Source organism: Bos indicus x Bos taurus, chromosome 10 (genome assembly GCF_003369695.1).
Source record: "Bos indicus x Bos taurus breed Angus x Brahman F1 hybrid chromosome 10, Bos_hybrid_MaternalHap_v2.0, whole genome shotgun sequence".
NCBI classification, from domain to species: domain Eukaryota; kingdom Metazoa; phylum Chordata; class Mammalia; order Artiodactyla; family Bovidae; genus Bos; species Bos indicus x Bos taurus.
This window is the reverse complement of record NC_040085.1, coordinates 85,582,418-85,599,500: the sequence shown is the minus strand read 5'-3', so window position 1 is coordinate 85,599,500 and position 17,083 is coordinate 85,582,418. Positions and strand designations below refer to the sequence as shown.

The 17,083-nt window shown below is 39.6% G+C and overlaps 1 long non-coding RNA gene across 1 annotated transcript in view; it reads left to right on the top strand.

Annotated features, from left to right (window-relative positions):
• LOC113899188 overlaps positions 1-17,083 on the top strand; it is a 71,885-nt gene that overhangs the window by 38,885 nt on the left and 15,917 nt on the right. Inside the window, exons 3-4 of the long non-coding RNA XR_003512860.1 lie at positions 2,005-2,082; positions 5,671-5,784. This is a non-coding gene — a long non-coding RNA (uncharacterized LOC113899188). The remainder of the gene's footprint in view (positions 1-2,004; positions 2,083-5,670; positions 5,785-17,083) is intronic.

Genomic DNA, 17,083 nt, shown 5'->3' with positions numbered 1-17,083 from the left:
AGTCGTTTTGATGAATCCACCCTACACAGGCAGTTTAAGTTGAGCACATGCTACAAAAAGACTAACAATGATAACAAGTTAAGGGGAAGGAACAAAATACTTAAGTCCTTTAACTGGAACTTGGAAAGGAAGTTTAAGTAGAACTTGAAAAGTTAAGAAAGTGATGAAACAGCATTTACAACTTAACAATTTCAAAAAAGCAAAGTAAGGATGTTTCCACCCTTCTCTCAAAAATCACATTAGAAAAATGCAAATATGAAGAAATAGAAACAGTGGTTTACACATTGATAACTAGAAGACATCTATAACTCCAAGTCAAAGAAGATAGGGCAAAATGACTCATAACAATAAAGAGGTAAAATGACCTTAACATGCCTGTCAAGGGGAGAGCTTTGGAAGGCAGATTTTATTCAGCCTGTAGAATTTCAGAAAGGTTTTTGAGCTGGTGGTACTTTTTTATTGCAGAAGGAAAGAGTGGAAATAAGGACATTGGAAGTGTCTTCAAGAAAGAGTTCGAGCCTCCAAACTGTCTCCATCCGTACCTCTCCGCACACCTTGCGGGGAGCCATAAGGGTATACTCTGGAGAAGAATTAGAGGTGAAGGCAGAGAGCAGCAGCATTGTGAGACAGGGATCCGAACAGGAAATAAAAGTGGGTCTATCAGATGACGATGACACCAGTTCCTAACCCTGTCTAGTTCCCAAAAGAAATTGAACTCCCCCTGAGAAAAAACCCTCTTGTACATATATGGAGCCTCCTCCCAGTAAAAAAAAAAAAAAAAAAAAAGCCATCTAACCACCTGGTTAGCCTACAGTTTGATTATATAAGTCTCAGGTATTTTTGCAACAAATTATGTGCTGTGCATTGGTAACTAACAAACCATGACAGCTTAACACTGTGCACGTTGCTTTTTCATTCCCGTTACGTTCCAGTAGTGGGCGGCTCTCCTTTGTCTTGTAGTTCTGCCCTCTGGAACATGTGGTCTCCAGGGTCCTTACGGCAGGATCTAAGATGGAAGAGGGAGCACACAGACCCAACTCCCTCGGTCCAGAAGGGACACTTGTCACTTTCCTTCATAATCTGTTGCGCAGGTCTGTTCATGTGGGAGATGTGGAGGAACACTTGTAACATTGGGTGGTCACTAACTTCTCAACAGCTCTGTGCAAACTTGCGTGCAGGTCCTTGCAGGCCCCTTTCTTCCCATGCCACAGCTGTGGGGTTTGTTTTTAATTTCATTGAATATTTACAATTCGTTTTGAATGTAAAAGCTATCTATGTGCCTGCCCTGTGACGGGAGTTAGAATACAGAGGTGTGTATGGTACAGTCTCTGGTCTCAAGGTTATTCTACATTTAACCTCTTAATTCAATATTGGCTTTGAAATAATTTTCAGGTCATTCCCTCTTAGTGGTTGTATTGGTATGTGTAAATCAGTGACTAGCTAATCAAAGACTGTAGAAGTTATTGATTTGTAATCAACAGGACCTTTTGTCCCTGTGGCGAAATCTTTAATTTCAGATATTTCTTCCAAGTCTTTTGAGAACTGCACTTTTTCTTTTTAACTCAAATAATTGTTGAGAGCTCTTTTCTTCTTTACAATGATAACATGTAAGGATCTCTAATGAGCTCTGTAGATAAGTAAATGCAAATTTATCTTTTTCTCATTATTACCTTGTGATTTATTTCTGATGTGCACTGAAGCAGGTTTGTAAATTAATATGAAATTCTCTATAGAAAGTTTCATAGCGTATCAGTTGAAAGCAGTTATCTAGGAAGAGCTTTGTATTGGAGGCAGTTTGCAAATGCATCTCATATACTTCTTTAAAACTTTTATTTTCTGATTTGAAAACATACATTTATATTAGAAATACTATTTCTTCTTAGTTGACTCTCAATCTACAGCTTGAACTGCTTATACCAGTGGTACAGCCAATTTTTAGTAGTTGGATTCTGAGAGTATTGATCAATTTTTTATAATGTTTGCTTGCCTTGTTTTCTTTTCTAGAGTACCCGAGTGGCTTTGGACCATCTGGAGTCTGTGCCTGAGAAACTGAGCCTACTAGAAGATTTCAAAGGCTTCCGAGTGAGAAAGAGTTGGCTTGTCTCTTTCAGTATTTTTATCTGAGTGAGAACAAGTGACATCTTCCTGATGTGCAAAGAAAATTGTAGGGAGGGAGGGAAAACCAAAGAGCTTGGAGACTCTTAGCTCTCAATCTTATCTGAGTTTATTGACATTTGTGAAGCCAGGATTGAAAATAATGGAATTTATATGTTAGCACAATAAAGGAAAAGAGAGACTTTTACCCTATTACCAGGAGCTCATTTGGCTCCCTAAAGCTTTAATTACAATTTAGAAAAATCGAAGAATTAAAATACATTACATTGGTAATATATAACTTTTTGATGAGCAGTTTTCATTTGTGAATTATCTTCTTTTATTAAATCATTAAATTTCCAGAGTACTGTTTGTCGTAGAGATACAGTAGTACACAGGTTATCCCTATATGACAATATAATGATTCAAATCCACATAGAGTTTTAGATTTTGCATCTAATGCTATTTATTGATAGAACTCTAACCACAAAGGATTTCCTTATGAAGTCAGTTAATTACATATGTGGGTTTACCTACTATAATTTTTTTTTAAGTTGCTCGTAGAGGAGAGAGGCAAAGCAAATAACCCTGCTGCCCAGTCATGCCAAACAAGGTCCAGCCCAGATAGCATCTTCACATGGCCCCTTGGGGATGCATATGGAGTGGACAGTTTTCATGATCTGTAATTTTTTGGCTCTGTATGTACCAACAGAGGTGAGAGTCTCTTTTTGAAAAACATTAACCATTCATTTCACATTGCCTTTCAAATGTAACTTATATTTCGGTTCTGCTTAACTCTAACATATTTGAGAATATAGTAAGTAAAAAATATAAGGCAGATCATGCCATATTGATTTCTTGGAGGTATTAATGAGATTCAGCTCTCAAGGTCTACACTGTTTTAAAATTTCACTGTGTATTTTGCTAGTTCAGTAACTGAACATTTTTCAGTGGCATCTAAGGAGCTGACACACGTGGAAATTTGGAATATCACATGTAGAATAAAGCCCAGCATTTCTGGTATACTTTACTAAAGTTTCAGTTCTTTCTCATGATTTGATTTTATATTTGCAGTCTAAATCTCAGTCTCTATCAAAGAATTATGTAAAATGTACAAGAAGATATAATTTCTGTTCACCCTTATATGACCCAATGCGGAAAGGAGGCAATATGTTACACCCCTGTCCTTTCCACTTTTTTCTCTTTAGATAATAGAAGTTATCAAAGTGAATGAAGGGCAGGCAAGAGAGAAAGTATTAGAAACAGCTGGCATTTGTCACTTGAGGAACTGATGCCTGTCTTATACCAGTATGCAAATGTAAAATTTAACCTCCGGTAACAGCTCATTTTTCCTCAGTGGTCTACATTAAACAGAATGTTCACAAGTACAATGTAAAAGTTGTTCTCTACTATTGCCAAATTTCTCTCTTATTTTTCATCATATGGGCTATTAATTATCTACAAATCTAGCTTATGTGTATGCACACTCCCATAGGAAGATGGTGAAATTTTTAGAGACAGAATGTTTTTCAAAATTTAGAATTGTACTTTTAGTCATTCAAATTGAAACATCTACTTTTAAAATGGAAAGGAATTCGTTAGCAAGTATTATGCACTATATATGGCAGGCAAAAGCTAAGCATTTTATATTTCTTCAAATCCTCAGAGACACATTATAAATTGGCATTATTTTCCCTCATTTTACTACTCAGGAAACTGAAGCTTGGAGTGTGTAGATTATATAAAACTATGATATAATTCTGCATATTTATAGGAAAGCCCATCTGTTTTGCCTACTGCCTCTAGCCTGAAACCCATTCCATATATACTCTAAAGCCGTCTATACGATAAAAAGAGGTCATGTAATCAATTAATGAAAACATTGCCTTAAATAAAAACATATAAAACCTTTAGATTATTAGATGTAGATTATATTTTTCAAATCCTTAAAACTTTCTAAAATTCAGTATGCAGTTAACAAGTTTAAAAACCTAAGTTCTGGTTCATGCTCCTGCCCCAGACAAAATCACTTACTATCTTAAGAGCTTATTTCCTCATCCATAAAATGAGAGACTTGAACAATATTACCTCTGTTGTTCCTACTCACACTGGCATCACTAGCATATATGTGAAAATGCATTTCACATGTTTTTGGACAACACTGTAGTCTCTTGACAACTAAATGGGAATACAAGTGTTATCTTACTTAGATGATCTTGACTTTATTCTTATTTAAAGGTGTCATAGTTTCTGTCTCTCTCTGTTTCTCTCTGTCCCTCCCTCCCTGTCCCACTTCATTTTATTTTTTAATCCTTATTTTGAAAGAAATGGTTCAGCACCACAATCCTACATTTAAACATTACATATTTGATATGGAGGAGAGGGAACAGCTTTGGGTTCCAAGGTCACTCTGCCACAAATTGCCTAGCCTTGGACAGGTCATTCTTAACTTACTTGGGATGTAACTTTGTTTTTTTAATAAAAATGATAACTTTGGAATTCTAATACCCCTTCTGGTCTGAACATTCAAAAAGTTATTTGAGGCTATTTGGGGAGCTAAATAGATGATTTTTCTTATATATGAAAATCAGTTGCCCTAATTCTGTTTAATTTCTCCCTAATTCATACTGAAGGGTCTACATAGGGGACTTCCCTGGCAGTACAGTGGTTAAGATTCCAGGTTTCCAATGCAGCGGTTGCCCAGTTCAAATCCCTGGTTGGGGAGCTAAGATCCAATATGCCCTGCAGTGCAGCCAGAAAAAAAAAGAGTCTAAGTAACAGGCTGCAGTGACTATTTGCTGTGTTCTATCCTCTATCCCCAGAAAGAAGGAAAAATAGAAAGGCAGGCAAGCCCTGGTTATTTTTCTGTCTTAGTTTATTACCTGAATCTTTTCATGCTTTTGAGGGCTGGTGAGCTATTCTTTTTTTACTTCCTTTAAGATATTTTTGATGTCAACCATTTTTAAAGTCTTTATTGAATTTGTTACAAGATTGCTTCTGTTTTACGGTGTTGGTCTTTTGCCCTGGAGCATATGGGATCTGAGTTCCCCAATCAGGGATCAAACCCATACCCCCTGCATTAGAACGCCAAGTCTTAACCACTGTACCACCAGGGAAGTCCCAAGATGAGCTATCCTTACATTTAAAAATCTGCATGAAATAATAGTTAACAGGTAGTGTGTTGAAGAAAGAGAATTTTTTTTTTGCAAAGTGCAATTCTAAGGGACAGTATATACCATCCAAAAGTGGCATGGCATCATTAAATACTATCTTCAAACAACTCACTGTTACTTTAAATTTTTCCCTTCACCTAAAGGGTGTCAGTCATAGATTGGCACAGGGACTACCAGTGGGGAAAAAAAAAGGCCAATAACTTTTGTGGGACTGTTTTTATTTTTAATGGTAGCATCTAAAGTGACCATCTTTTTCCTTATCCTTGGGAACCTCTGATTTCTCTGTATATCTCTCTAAATGTCTATAATGATTTATTATCTAGATATCAGAACTTTCTCAGCTTAATTTCAAGCTCTGGTTTCTCTTTCATCTACCAATTTAGACCCTTTCTTGTTTTTGCAGGGTTCCTGCAGTTTATCCGACAGAATTGACGGGAGATATTCGAAATACCGAGTTCACAGAGATTCTCTTCAGCAGTGCCGGGATGACACCAAGCACAGAGTCCAAAGCTTCAGAGTAATGTCCTTTATATACATTTTCAGACTTTGGGTGTTACCTATGGTTATGGCTATAGCTTTCTAAGCAGGCCCCGTGGCATTTGCATAAGGGTACTTATGAAAGAAATGTTTTGATGTAAGAGATAGATCTTCAATTTTGTAGAAGTAGAAAATAAAAATTCAGGGATCGTGTTTATAACTTTTTATCTGAGAACTAATTATTAAGTGTATGCCGTTGTGGCTCAGCTGGTAAAGAATCCGCCTGCAGTGCGGAAGACCTGGGTTCGATCCCTGGATTGGGAACATCCCCTGGAGAAGGGAAGGGCTACCCACTCCAGTATTCTGCCCTAGAGAATTCCATGGACTTATAGTCCATGGGGTCACAAAGAGTAGGACACGACTGAGGGACTTTCACTTTCTTTCACTTTCATTGTTGTTTAATATCTTGTTTGTCTATGGGAATTGATGCTGCTTAAGAAATCCTGGTGGGCTTCCCAGATGGCTCAGTGGAAGAGAATCTACCTGCTAATGCAGGAAATGTGGGTTCAATCCCTGGGTTGGGAAGATCCCCCTGGAGAAGGAAATGACAGCCTACTCCAATATTCTTGCCTGGGAAATCCCACGGGTAGAGGAGCCTGGTTGGCTACAATCCATGGTGTCGCAAAGAGTTGGACATGGTTTAGTGACTAAACAACAGTAAGAAATCCTGAGCCAGGAAACCCTTGGCCTCTTGATTGGTCAGTGGCTTAGTGTGGATGGCCACCCTCCTCATTGTGTAAGTCTGACTATTCCTCTCTCTGCACTAAAATCCTCAGTACGTGAAATAGCCTATAGTATTTCCTAGGATCAGCATTTATAGTCGTTCATTTCATGAGGATAAGAGCTCCATATTACTACTTCTGTCTGTGATTCACTAGTGGGGGACCATATAAGAGACTGGGAAGATTTGACCTAAATTACAAACCATTCCCTAGGAGCTGTCCAAGACCCATGTGGGTTATGGGTGACTTGACACTCATTTGACCTTTAACAGTTGTCGGCCTCGAGCTGAACTTCTCAACCCAGCATTAGTGACATGTGTGCCAGGTAATTCTTTGTTGCAGAGGCTGTCCTAGGCATTGTAGGATGTTAAGCAGCGTCCCTAAGAATGTACTCACTGGATACCAGTCACATTCCCCGTCCCAAGTTGTGGCATCCGAAAGTGTCTCTGGATGTTGCTAGGCATCCCCTGGAGGGCAAAGCTGCTCTCTCCCTCTCACTGAGAACACCGAGCTAGAGAGGATCCATCTATAGTACACTCCAAGTCAATTTAGAAAATAAAGCTAAAGTTTCAGCTCTTTTATATTCTTACAAAGTTCAATATGTATGCATATTCATTACACTGTATATATTCACTTATTTCAGCCAAGTGTAATTATTTTTAAGGTGCATCTTCCCTCCTCTGAATGTAATTGGACAGAATGCTCAGTGGATGTAAAGACAGTATTCATTTACATAAGCCCTCCCTGGCATGCTTAAAGTGAGCTCTTTACTTCCCCCATCCCAAACAGAAACTTCACACAATATGCCGTGTTATTGATGCCCTTACTGCAAAGAGGGCGGCCTGTGACTTTGTGCTTTTTTATACCTTTGCTCTTTATATTGGTATTATTGACTATAGCAGCGATCATGTTATCATATATGGCAAATTTTAAGTTCACTAAATTGTCTTCCAACATTCTCATCAGGTCTCATATACTCAAGCATTTCTCCTCCACTTAGAGTGCCACTGACTTAAGCAGAAGAACAAGGCTTAGACAACAATAGCTAATAATAATAACTACTCGTTACTGAGCACATATGAGAGCAAACTACATGAAATTGCTCTTTTTGTATGTGTCTTATGCTTTATGTGCCTGATTTCATTTAATCCTCACAGCAACCCTCTTTTTTTTTTTTTTTAACCACTGAAGAAAACCAGGTTATAGAGCGATTATGTGATTGAATCATGGTTAAAACCTACATCTGCCTGGTTACAAGAATCTATATCCTTGACCACCAGGCTATTATAGTGTAAATTTGGATCTGCTGTCCCTTAATTTTTTTTAGAAGTCACCAAATGTAGGACAATATCTGTAATAAATAAAAGTCTGTTTTCTCCAAAAGCACAGAAACACAGTGTATGCCTCTTAGTTCCATAGAGGTCTAAAAGCAGATGAAATATTTAAGACATTGCTTCCCAATACCGTTAGATTCAGTATCAGGTGGATCAGTGCTATCTAGAGGCACCCAAATTGCGATAAATCAATGCAATTTCTATAACAGCATATGGCAAAGCTCTGAATGTTTAACATGTTCAGCAAGTAATCTCATTGGAGTTCTCTTTAAAATTACATTTGCAGCTGAAGAGGAAATCAAGCCTGGTTTTGTGAGGCCAACACTTATCAAAATGAGAAATAAGTTTGAAAATTTTGCAAATAGGCAGTGCAAATGCAGGAAAGAGCCACAAAGCACATTGTATGATGACATTGTTCCACATTAATACTACTTAAACATTTTTAAATATTGATCCATTTCAGTGATGAATACGTAGATTATTATCTTGTGTAGCAGATGTCTGGCCTGAAATAATGCAGTGATCTAAGGCAAAACTCATGAGACTGTCACATTTTTTGTAGTCATTGTTGCGAAAAATGTGAGAGCACATTTTTGCAAATCATAGATACCAATGATCATTTGCTTATATGCTTTTTATAAACATAACTTATTAAGAATGAAAGGGGAGGCAGTTTCAAAAGAAATAAGTTCATATGGGCAGTGAAAAAATTGTTAATTTCTTAGCTTCCTGGATAATCAGAGACGCTGCATCTGATTTGTGGTTGTTCAGTCACTCAGTTATGTCGAGCTCTTTGCAACACCATGGACTGCAGCGTGTCAGGCCTCCCTGTCCCTCACTCTCCCCCAGAGTTTGCTCAGACTCTGTACAGACTATATTGCCAAAGCACTGCATTTCCTGTCGGAGATGGGGGTGGCAGCACGTATAAGCATACAGAAGGCAGGTCTTCAAGTAGAGAAGAGTTACCTGTCATCTTAATCCTTACAGATAATTCCTGTCCAGTTGTTTTAGAACGCAGTTTGGCAGACGGCCAGCCATGGGCCAAGTCTTGCCTGCTGACTGCTTCTGTGAGTAAAAACACTTATTCATGTGTGGTCTATGGCAGCTTTCATGCTCAATGGCAGAGTTGAGTAGTTGCAACAGAAACTGAAGGCCCACAGAGCCTCACAGATTTATCATCAGGCCCTCTGTGGGAAAATTTTGCCAACTCCTGGTCTAGAGAAAGGAGACTTTTACCAAACTATTCTTACTTCCTTTACATGTTATGTAAAGTATTCTCTTTTCTTCATTTATCAGCCAAATACATACTACACAAGTTCTTTGTAAAGTCATACTACTGTTCATTCATTCAACAAATATTTGTTGAGTTTCAGCCATGTGCCAGGAACTTTCTAGGTGCATGGGAATCACATCAGTGAACAAAACGAAGATCTCTGCCTTTGAGAGCTTTTGTTCTTAAGGTAAGATCTTCAAGTCTGTTGTTGCTGACTACAACATCCAGCAAACATATACTGAATTTCCACTGTGCACAAGACGCAGTGCTGGAAGTGGAGAGAATGATGGCATTTTAATGAGAAAAGTCATTACCAATCCTTAGGAATTCAAATAACTGTAGTACAAAGGAGAAAGGGATAAATGCTGTAAAGACAACCCCATTAGGGGACTTCCCTGATGAGCCAGTAGTTAAGAATCCACCTTCCAATGCAGGGGATACAGGTTCCATCCCTGGTGGGGGAACTAAGATCCCATAAGCCACCCGGGAGATAAGCCCACACACCACAACTACTGAACCCCTGCACTCTAGAGCCTGGGCTCCACTCTACACCGCAACTAGAGAAAGCCAGTGGGCTGCCTTAAGGCCCAGCACAGCCAAAAAAAATTTTTTAAGTCGATCCCAATAAACAGCAGTGGAAGTTCAGAGAAGAAAGATGCTCTAAAGCCTTTTGAAAAGAGGCTCGTGATGACAAGGTACACGGAAGTGTTTTATTCTCATCTGTTTGGAGAAGAATCACTGTTAGTATTACAGTCGTAGAACCCTGAGTGTATTACTGTTGACAGACAAATAGCTCTTGGAAGAGCAGAACCATGTTGGCAGCTGGCTTTCACTGATGTCAGAAGGCAGGGAGACATCCAATATGACCACACTGCTGCTTGTGGAAGGGGAGGTATAGTAGAAAGTGTGCAAGTCAGATTCCCTTTCAATTCAGAAGGAGACTCATCGCCCTCTGTTTGCTCCAATGGCCATCACTAGGCTCAAAAGGATCAGGTTTATAGAAACCCATCAAGATTTTCAGCAGGACCAGTGTCAACAATTGCTGAGAGCATAATATAACGTTGTATTGAGCTTCCTAAGTTAACTGGACGAAGCCTGATCTCAAAGTATATACAGAGACTGCAATTCACTGCTGAATCGAACACAGCATTGTATACACAACAAAGCATTCCGTAGCTCGTTTCATCAGGCCTAACTGGGTTTCTGTAAGACAACAGACTTCTTTGCTGTCCCAGCTGTTTCGAATAGAACAGAATGTTCAACAGTCAGCCAATAACATAGCATTGCTAATTGGAATTCACAGAGGAGCATGGTTTTGTCCAAAATATTCCCATTTGCTACCTGCCCTTTTTGCTCTCTACCCATGTTCAATATATGGTTTTAATTAGCAGTGGAGTTTTCGGTAAAATCACAAAAAGCATGTTTTGTTCCCATCCTTCCTCCTCCTGAAAAGAAAATCATGATTTTCAATTTCTAGCAGAAGAGTTAGTAGGCAACTTCTCTTTAAAAGCAGATGTTTTACAGGATAAGAAGAGGTGGGTAAGGAAGCGATGATAATGGCTTTCAGCACAGGTTATGAAGGCAGAGTCTGACAAAGCCCATTGTCATATTTGCTCAGCATAAGCACGTGTGTGCTGCTCCTAGAAGCTGTTTCTCCCTGCTTGAATTGCTCCGTGGTTTGTTTATGCTTTGCTCATAGCAATTAATGACTGCACTTTCTCTCTAAGGTCAGCTATTTCTGTCCATACCTTAAATCGTCTACAATTGTTAGCTTCTGAAGCATGCAATATATAACTCCTGGTGCAATTCACAATTGGAGGTGACTTTCACTTAATGACTATTAAAGTATATCATCAGTGTATTACGTAATTTTACAGATATTGCTTGGGAATAGCAGTGGCAATCACGGTGGAAACTGAGGGAGCTTTAACCTCATAATACCCCAATGACGTATAACCACCTCTCTCCATACTTTTTAAAGAAGTTGTGTGTAAACTGCTATGTAAATATAGCTCTATGCTTCTGCCAGCCCCAAACAATTTGCCATCATTTAAACCTCTCCGGGAAAGAATGAAAGTGAAATCGCTCAATCTTGTCTGACTCTTTACGACCCTGTGGACTGTAGCCTGCCAGGCTCCTCCATCCAAGGGATTCTCCGGGCAAGAACACTGCAGTGGGTTGCCATTTCCTACTCCAGGGGATCTTCCTGACCCAGAGATCAAACCCTTGTCTCTTGCGACTCCTGCATTGGCAGGCAGATTCATTATCATTGCGCCACCTGGGAAGCCCTATATAGAGATTTAGGGCAAGGGTCCCCAACCTTTGTGCCACAGACCAGAAATGGTCCCTGGCCTGAGTTAGGAACCTGGCTACATAGCAGGAGATGAGTGGCGGGCAAGCAATGCTTTGCCTGTCTTTACAGCCTTTCCCATCACTCATATTAAGGCCTGAGCTCCACCTCCTATCAAATCAGCAGTGGCATTAGATTCTCTTAAGAGCTTGAAGCCTACTGCACTTGAATCAACCCAAACTCCCTCATTGGAAAAATTGTCTTCCACAATACTGGTCCCTGGTGCCAAAAAGATTGAGGACTGATGATTTAAGGTGCAAGCAACCCACTCCAGTGTTCTGGCCTGGAGAATCCCAAGGACGGCGGAGCCTGGTGGGCTGCCATCTATGGGGTTGCACAGAGTCAGACACGACTGAAGTGACATAACAGCAGCAGCAGCAGCAACTAATCTTAAAAAAAAAAAAAAAAAAAGTAAAGTAAGTCACTTTAAGTGACTTTTTTTTAAAGTAAAGTGACCCTTTAAAGGGTCACTCTTTGTGACCCTATGGACCTGTAGCCCACCAGGCTCCTCTGTCCATGGGATTCTCCAGGCAAGAATACTGAAGTGGGTTGCCATGCCCTCCTCCAGGGGATCTTCCCTACCCAGGGATCGAACCTGGGTCTCCCACGTTGCAGGCAGATTCTTTACCATCTGAGCCACTGGGGGCGGAGGGGTGAACTGATGATTTGAGGTGCAAGTCTAATCTTTAAGTTACCGTAAAAGAAATAGTAAATATAGCTAAAGGTAAATACTGAAATTTGGGAAATGCTATTCTATGGATTATATGACTTTGGAGGGCAGACGCTGTCTGCCTTATCTTTGACTCCAGAATACACAATGCATGCTAATTTGATGATTAAACTTTTTTTTCCTAACTTCAGCCTTTCATGGAATTCTAACAGATTTCATTGTTATTTTTCCAGTAATTATTAGATGACACATCTGAAACCTCATAGGTAATTGAATCATGATGAACTCTGAAGCAATTTTTGTTCTTTTGAATGGATTAAGACTAACTGTCCAGCCATAATATTTAACTAGTTGATTGCATCTTGCCATTTTAAAAGTTAAACAAAAGGTTGCCAAGTTGAGATATTTTTTGCTATAAAACCTGAAAATAGCAAAGGAGCAAAAGTGATTAATTAAAAGTCAAAATGTGTACTTGTATGAACATATTTTTTGCTATTCTTGTGCAGTTGCTAAGACATGTCCGATTCTTTGCGACTCCAAACTGGACTGCATCACACCAGGATTCTCTGTCCTTCACTGTCTCTCAAAGTTTGATCAAATTCACATCCATTGAGTTGGTGATGCTACCTAACCATTTCATCCTCTGTCACCCTCTTCTCCTCCTGCCCTCAATCTTTCCCAACATCAGGGTCTTTTCCAGTGAGTCAGGTCTTCCAATCGGGTGGCCAAAGTATTGGAGCTTCAGCTTCAGCATCAGTCCTTCCAACGAATATTCAGTACTGATTTCCTCAGTTGACTGCTTTGATCTCCTTGTAGTCCAGGGGACTCTCAAAAGTCTTCTCCAACACCACAGTTCGAAAGCATCAATTCTTTGGTTCTCAGCTTTCTTTATGGTTCAACTCTCACATCCATACATGGCCTTTGGAAAAAACATAAATTGGACTATATGGACCTTTGTTGGCAAAGTAATGTCTCTGCTTTTTAATACACTGTCTAGGTTGGTCATAGCTTTCCTTCCAAGTAGCAAGTGTCTTTTAATTTCATGGCTGCAGTCACCATCCACAGTGATTTTGGAGCCCAGGAAAATAAAGTCTGTCACTGCTTCCACTTTTTTGCCTTCTATTTGCCATGAACTGATGGAACCAGATGCCATGATCTTAGTTTTTTGAATGCTGAGTTTTAAACCAGAATGCAGAGTTTAAAACCAGTTTTAAACTCTCCTCTTTCACTTTCATCAAGAAGCTCTTTAGTTCCTCTTCTTTTTCTGCCATAAGGGTGGTGTCATCTGCATATCTGAGGTTGTTGATATTTCTTCCAGCAGTCTTGATTCCAGCTTGTAATTCATCCAGCCTGGCATGTCACATGATTTACTCTGTATTTAAGTTAAATAAGCAGGGTGACAATATACAGCCTTGACATACTCCTTTCCTAATTTTAAACTATTTTTTCCTAAATTGAAATACCTAGAGTAACGGGCAAATTTGGCCTTGGAGTACATAATGAAGCAGGGCAAAGGCTAATAGGGTTTTGCCAAGAGAATGCACTGGTCATAACAAACACCCTCTTCCAACAACATAAGAGAAGACTTTACACATAGACATCACCAGATGGTCAATACCGAAATCAAATTGATCATATTCTTTGCAACCAAAGATGGCAAAGCTCTATACAGTCAGCAAAAGCAAGACTGGGAGCTGACTGTGCCTCAGATCATGAACTCCTTATTATCAAATTCAGACTTAAATTGAAGAAAGTGGGGAAAACCACTAGACCATTCAGGTATGACCTAAATCAAATTACTTAGGATTATACACTGGAAGTGACAAATGGATTCAAGGGATTATCTGATAGACCGAGTGCCTGAAGAACTATGGACCGAGGTTCGTGATATTGCATAAGAGGCAGTGATCAAGACCATCCCCAAGAAAAAGAAAAGCAAAATGGTTGTCTGAGGAGGCCTTTCAAATAGCTGTGAAAAGAAGAGAAGCAAAAGGCAAAGGAGAAAAGGAAAGATATACCCATTTGAATGCAGAGTTCCAAAGAATAGCAAGAAGAGATAAGAAAGTCTTACTCAGTGATCAGTGCAAAGAAATAGAGGAAAACAATAGAATGGGAAAAACTAGAGATCTCTTCAAGAAAATTAGAGATACCAAGGGGACATGTCATGCAAAGATGGGCTCAATAAAGGACAGAAATGTTATGGACCTAACAGAAGCTGAAGATATTAAGAAGAGGTGGCAAGAATACACAGAAGAACTATACAAAAAAGATCTTCATGACCCAGATAATCACAATGGTGTGATCACTCACCTAGAGCCAGACATCCCGGAATGCAAAATCAAGTGGGCCTTAGGAAGCATCACTAGAAACAAAGCTAGTGGAGGTGATGGAATTCCAGTTGAGCTATTTCAAATCCTAAAAGATGATGCTGTGAAAGTGCTGCACTCAGTATGCCAGCAAATGTGAAAAACTCAGCAGTGGCCACAGGACTGGAAAAGGTCAGTTTTCATTCCAATCCCAAAGAAAGGCAATGCCAAAGAATGCTCAAACTACCGCACAATGGCACTCATCTCACACGCTAGCAAAGTAATGCTCAAAATTCTCCAAGCCAGGCTTCAACAGTATGTGAACACTGAACTTCCAGATGTTCAAGCTGGTTTTAGAAAAAGCAGAGAAACCAGAGATCAAATTGCCAACATCTGTTGGATCATGAGAAAGCAAGAGAGTTCCAGAAAAACATCTACTTCAGCGACTGAACTGAACTGAATTTTAAACTAGTCCATTGTTCCATGTCCGGTTCTAACTGTTGCTTCTTAACACACATACAGGTTTCTCAGGAGACAAGTAAGGTGGTCTGGTATGCCCATCTCTAAGAATTTTCCATAGTTTGTTGTGGAAACCACACAAAGTTTTAAGCATAGTCAACAAAGCAGAAGTAGATGGTTTTTCTGGAATTCCCTTACTTTCTCTGTGATCCAATGAAAGTTGGCAGTCTGATCTCTGGTTCCCCTACCTTTTCTAAACCCAGCTTGTACATCCGGAATTTCTCAGCTCAGGTACTGCTGAAGCCTAGCTTGAAGTATTATGAGCATGACCTTGCTGGCATGTGAAATGAACACAGTTGTCCAGTACTTTGAACATTCTTTGGCACTACCTTTCTTTGGGATCGGAATGAAAATTGGACCTTTTCTAGCCCTAGGCCACTGGCTGAGTTTTCCAAATTTGCTGACATATTGAGTGCAGCACTTTAACAGCATCATATTATAGGATTTTAAATAACTCAGCTAGAATTCCATCACCTGCAGTAGCCTTGTTTGTAGTAATGCTTCCTAAAGCCCATTTGACTCCAGGATGTTTGGCCCTAGATGATGGACCATACCATCATCAGTATCGTCATTAATACCTGTTTTGTATAGTTCTATGTATTCTTGCCACTTCTTAAACTCTTCTGCTTCTCTTAGGTCCTTACTGTCTCTGTCCTTTATTGTGCCCATCCTTTCATGAAACGTTCCTCTGATATCTCCAGATTTCTTGATGAGATCCCTAACTTTCCATCATACTGTTTTCTTCTATCTCTTTGCATTGTTCACTTAAGAAAGACTTCTTATCTCTCCTTGCTGTTCTCTGGAACTCTGCATTCATTACGGTTTTTATTTTTTTAACCCTACCAAACCCAGTTCCCCTGACAAACCACATGCTTTCTTCAATATTCACAATAATTTGCTCAATAAGAGCATTAAGAAAGGAAAGATTATGAAGAAAGTTAACTGTAAAGATACAATTGTTAATCATATTGAATTCAAAATTCTAAATATATCAGGTACATCAGTTCAATTCAGTTTCTCAGTCGTGTCCAAATCTTTGTGACCCCATGATCTGCAGCATGCCAGGCCTCCCTGTCCATCACCAATTCCCGGAGCTTACCCAAACACATGACCATTGAGTCGGTGATGCCATCCAACCATCTCATCCTCTGTCGTCCCCTTGTCCTCCTGCCTTCAATGAGGAGCATCAGGGTCTTTTCAAATGAGTCAATTCTTTGCATCAGGTGGCCAAAGTATTGGAGTTTCAGTTTCAACATAGTCCTTCCAACGAGCACCCAGGACTGATTTCCTTTAGGATGGACTGGTTGGATCTTCTTGCAGTCCAAGGGACTCTCAAGAGTCTTCTCCAACACCACAGTTCAAAAGCATCAATTCTTTGGCACTCAGCTTTCTTTATAATACAACACTCACATCCATACATGACTACTGGAAAAATCATAGCCTTGACTAGACTGACCTTTGTTGGCATAGTAATATCTCTACTTTTTAATATGCTGTCTAGGTTGGTCATAACTTTCCTCCCAAGGAGTAAGTGTCTTAATTTCATGGCTGCAATCACCATCTGCAGTGATTTTGGAGCCCCCCAAAATAAAGTCAGCCACTGTTTCCACTGTTTCCCCATCTATTTGCCATGAAGTGATGGGACTGGATGCCATGATCTTCGTTTTCTGAGTGTTGAGCTTTAAGCCAACTTTTTCACTCTCTTCTTTCACTGTCATCAAGAGGTTCTTTAGTTCTTCTTTACTTTCTGCCGTAAGGGTGGTGTCATCTGCATATCTGAGGTTATTGATATTTCTCACGGCAATCTTGATTCTAGATTGTGCTTCTTCCAGCCCAGCATTTCTCATGATGTACTCTGCATATAAGTTAAATAAGCAGAGTGACAGTATACAGACTTGACGTACTCGTTTTGCTATTTGGAAACAGTCTGTTGTTCCATGTCCAGTTCTAACTGTTGCTTCCTGACCTGCATGTAGATTTCTCAGGAGGCAGGTCAGGTGGTCTGGTATTCTCATCTCTTGAAGAATTTTCCAGAGTTTGTTGTGATCCACACAGTCAAAGGCTTTGGCGTTGTCAGTAAAACAGAAATAAATATTTTTCTGGGA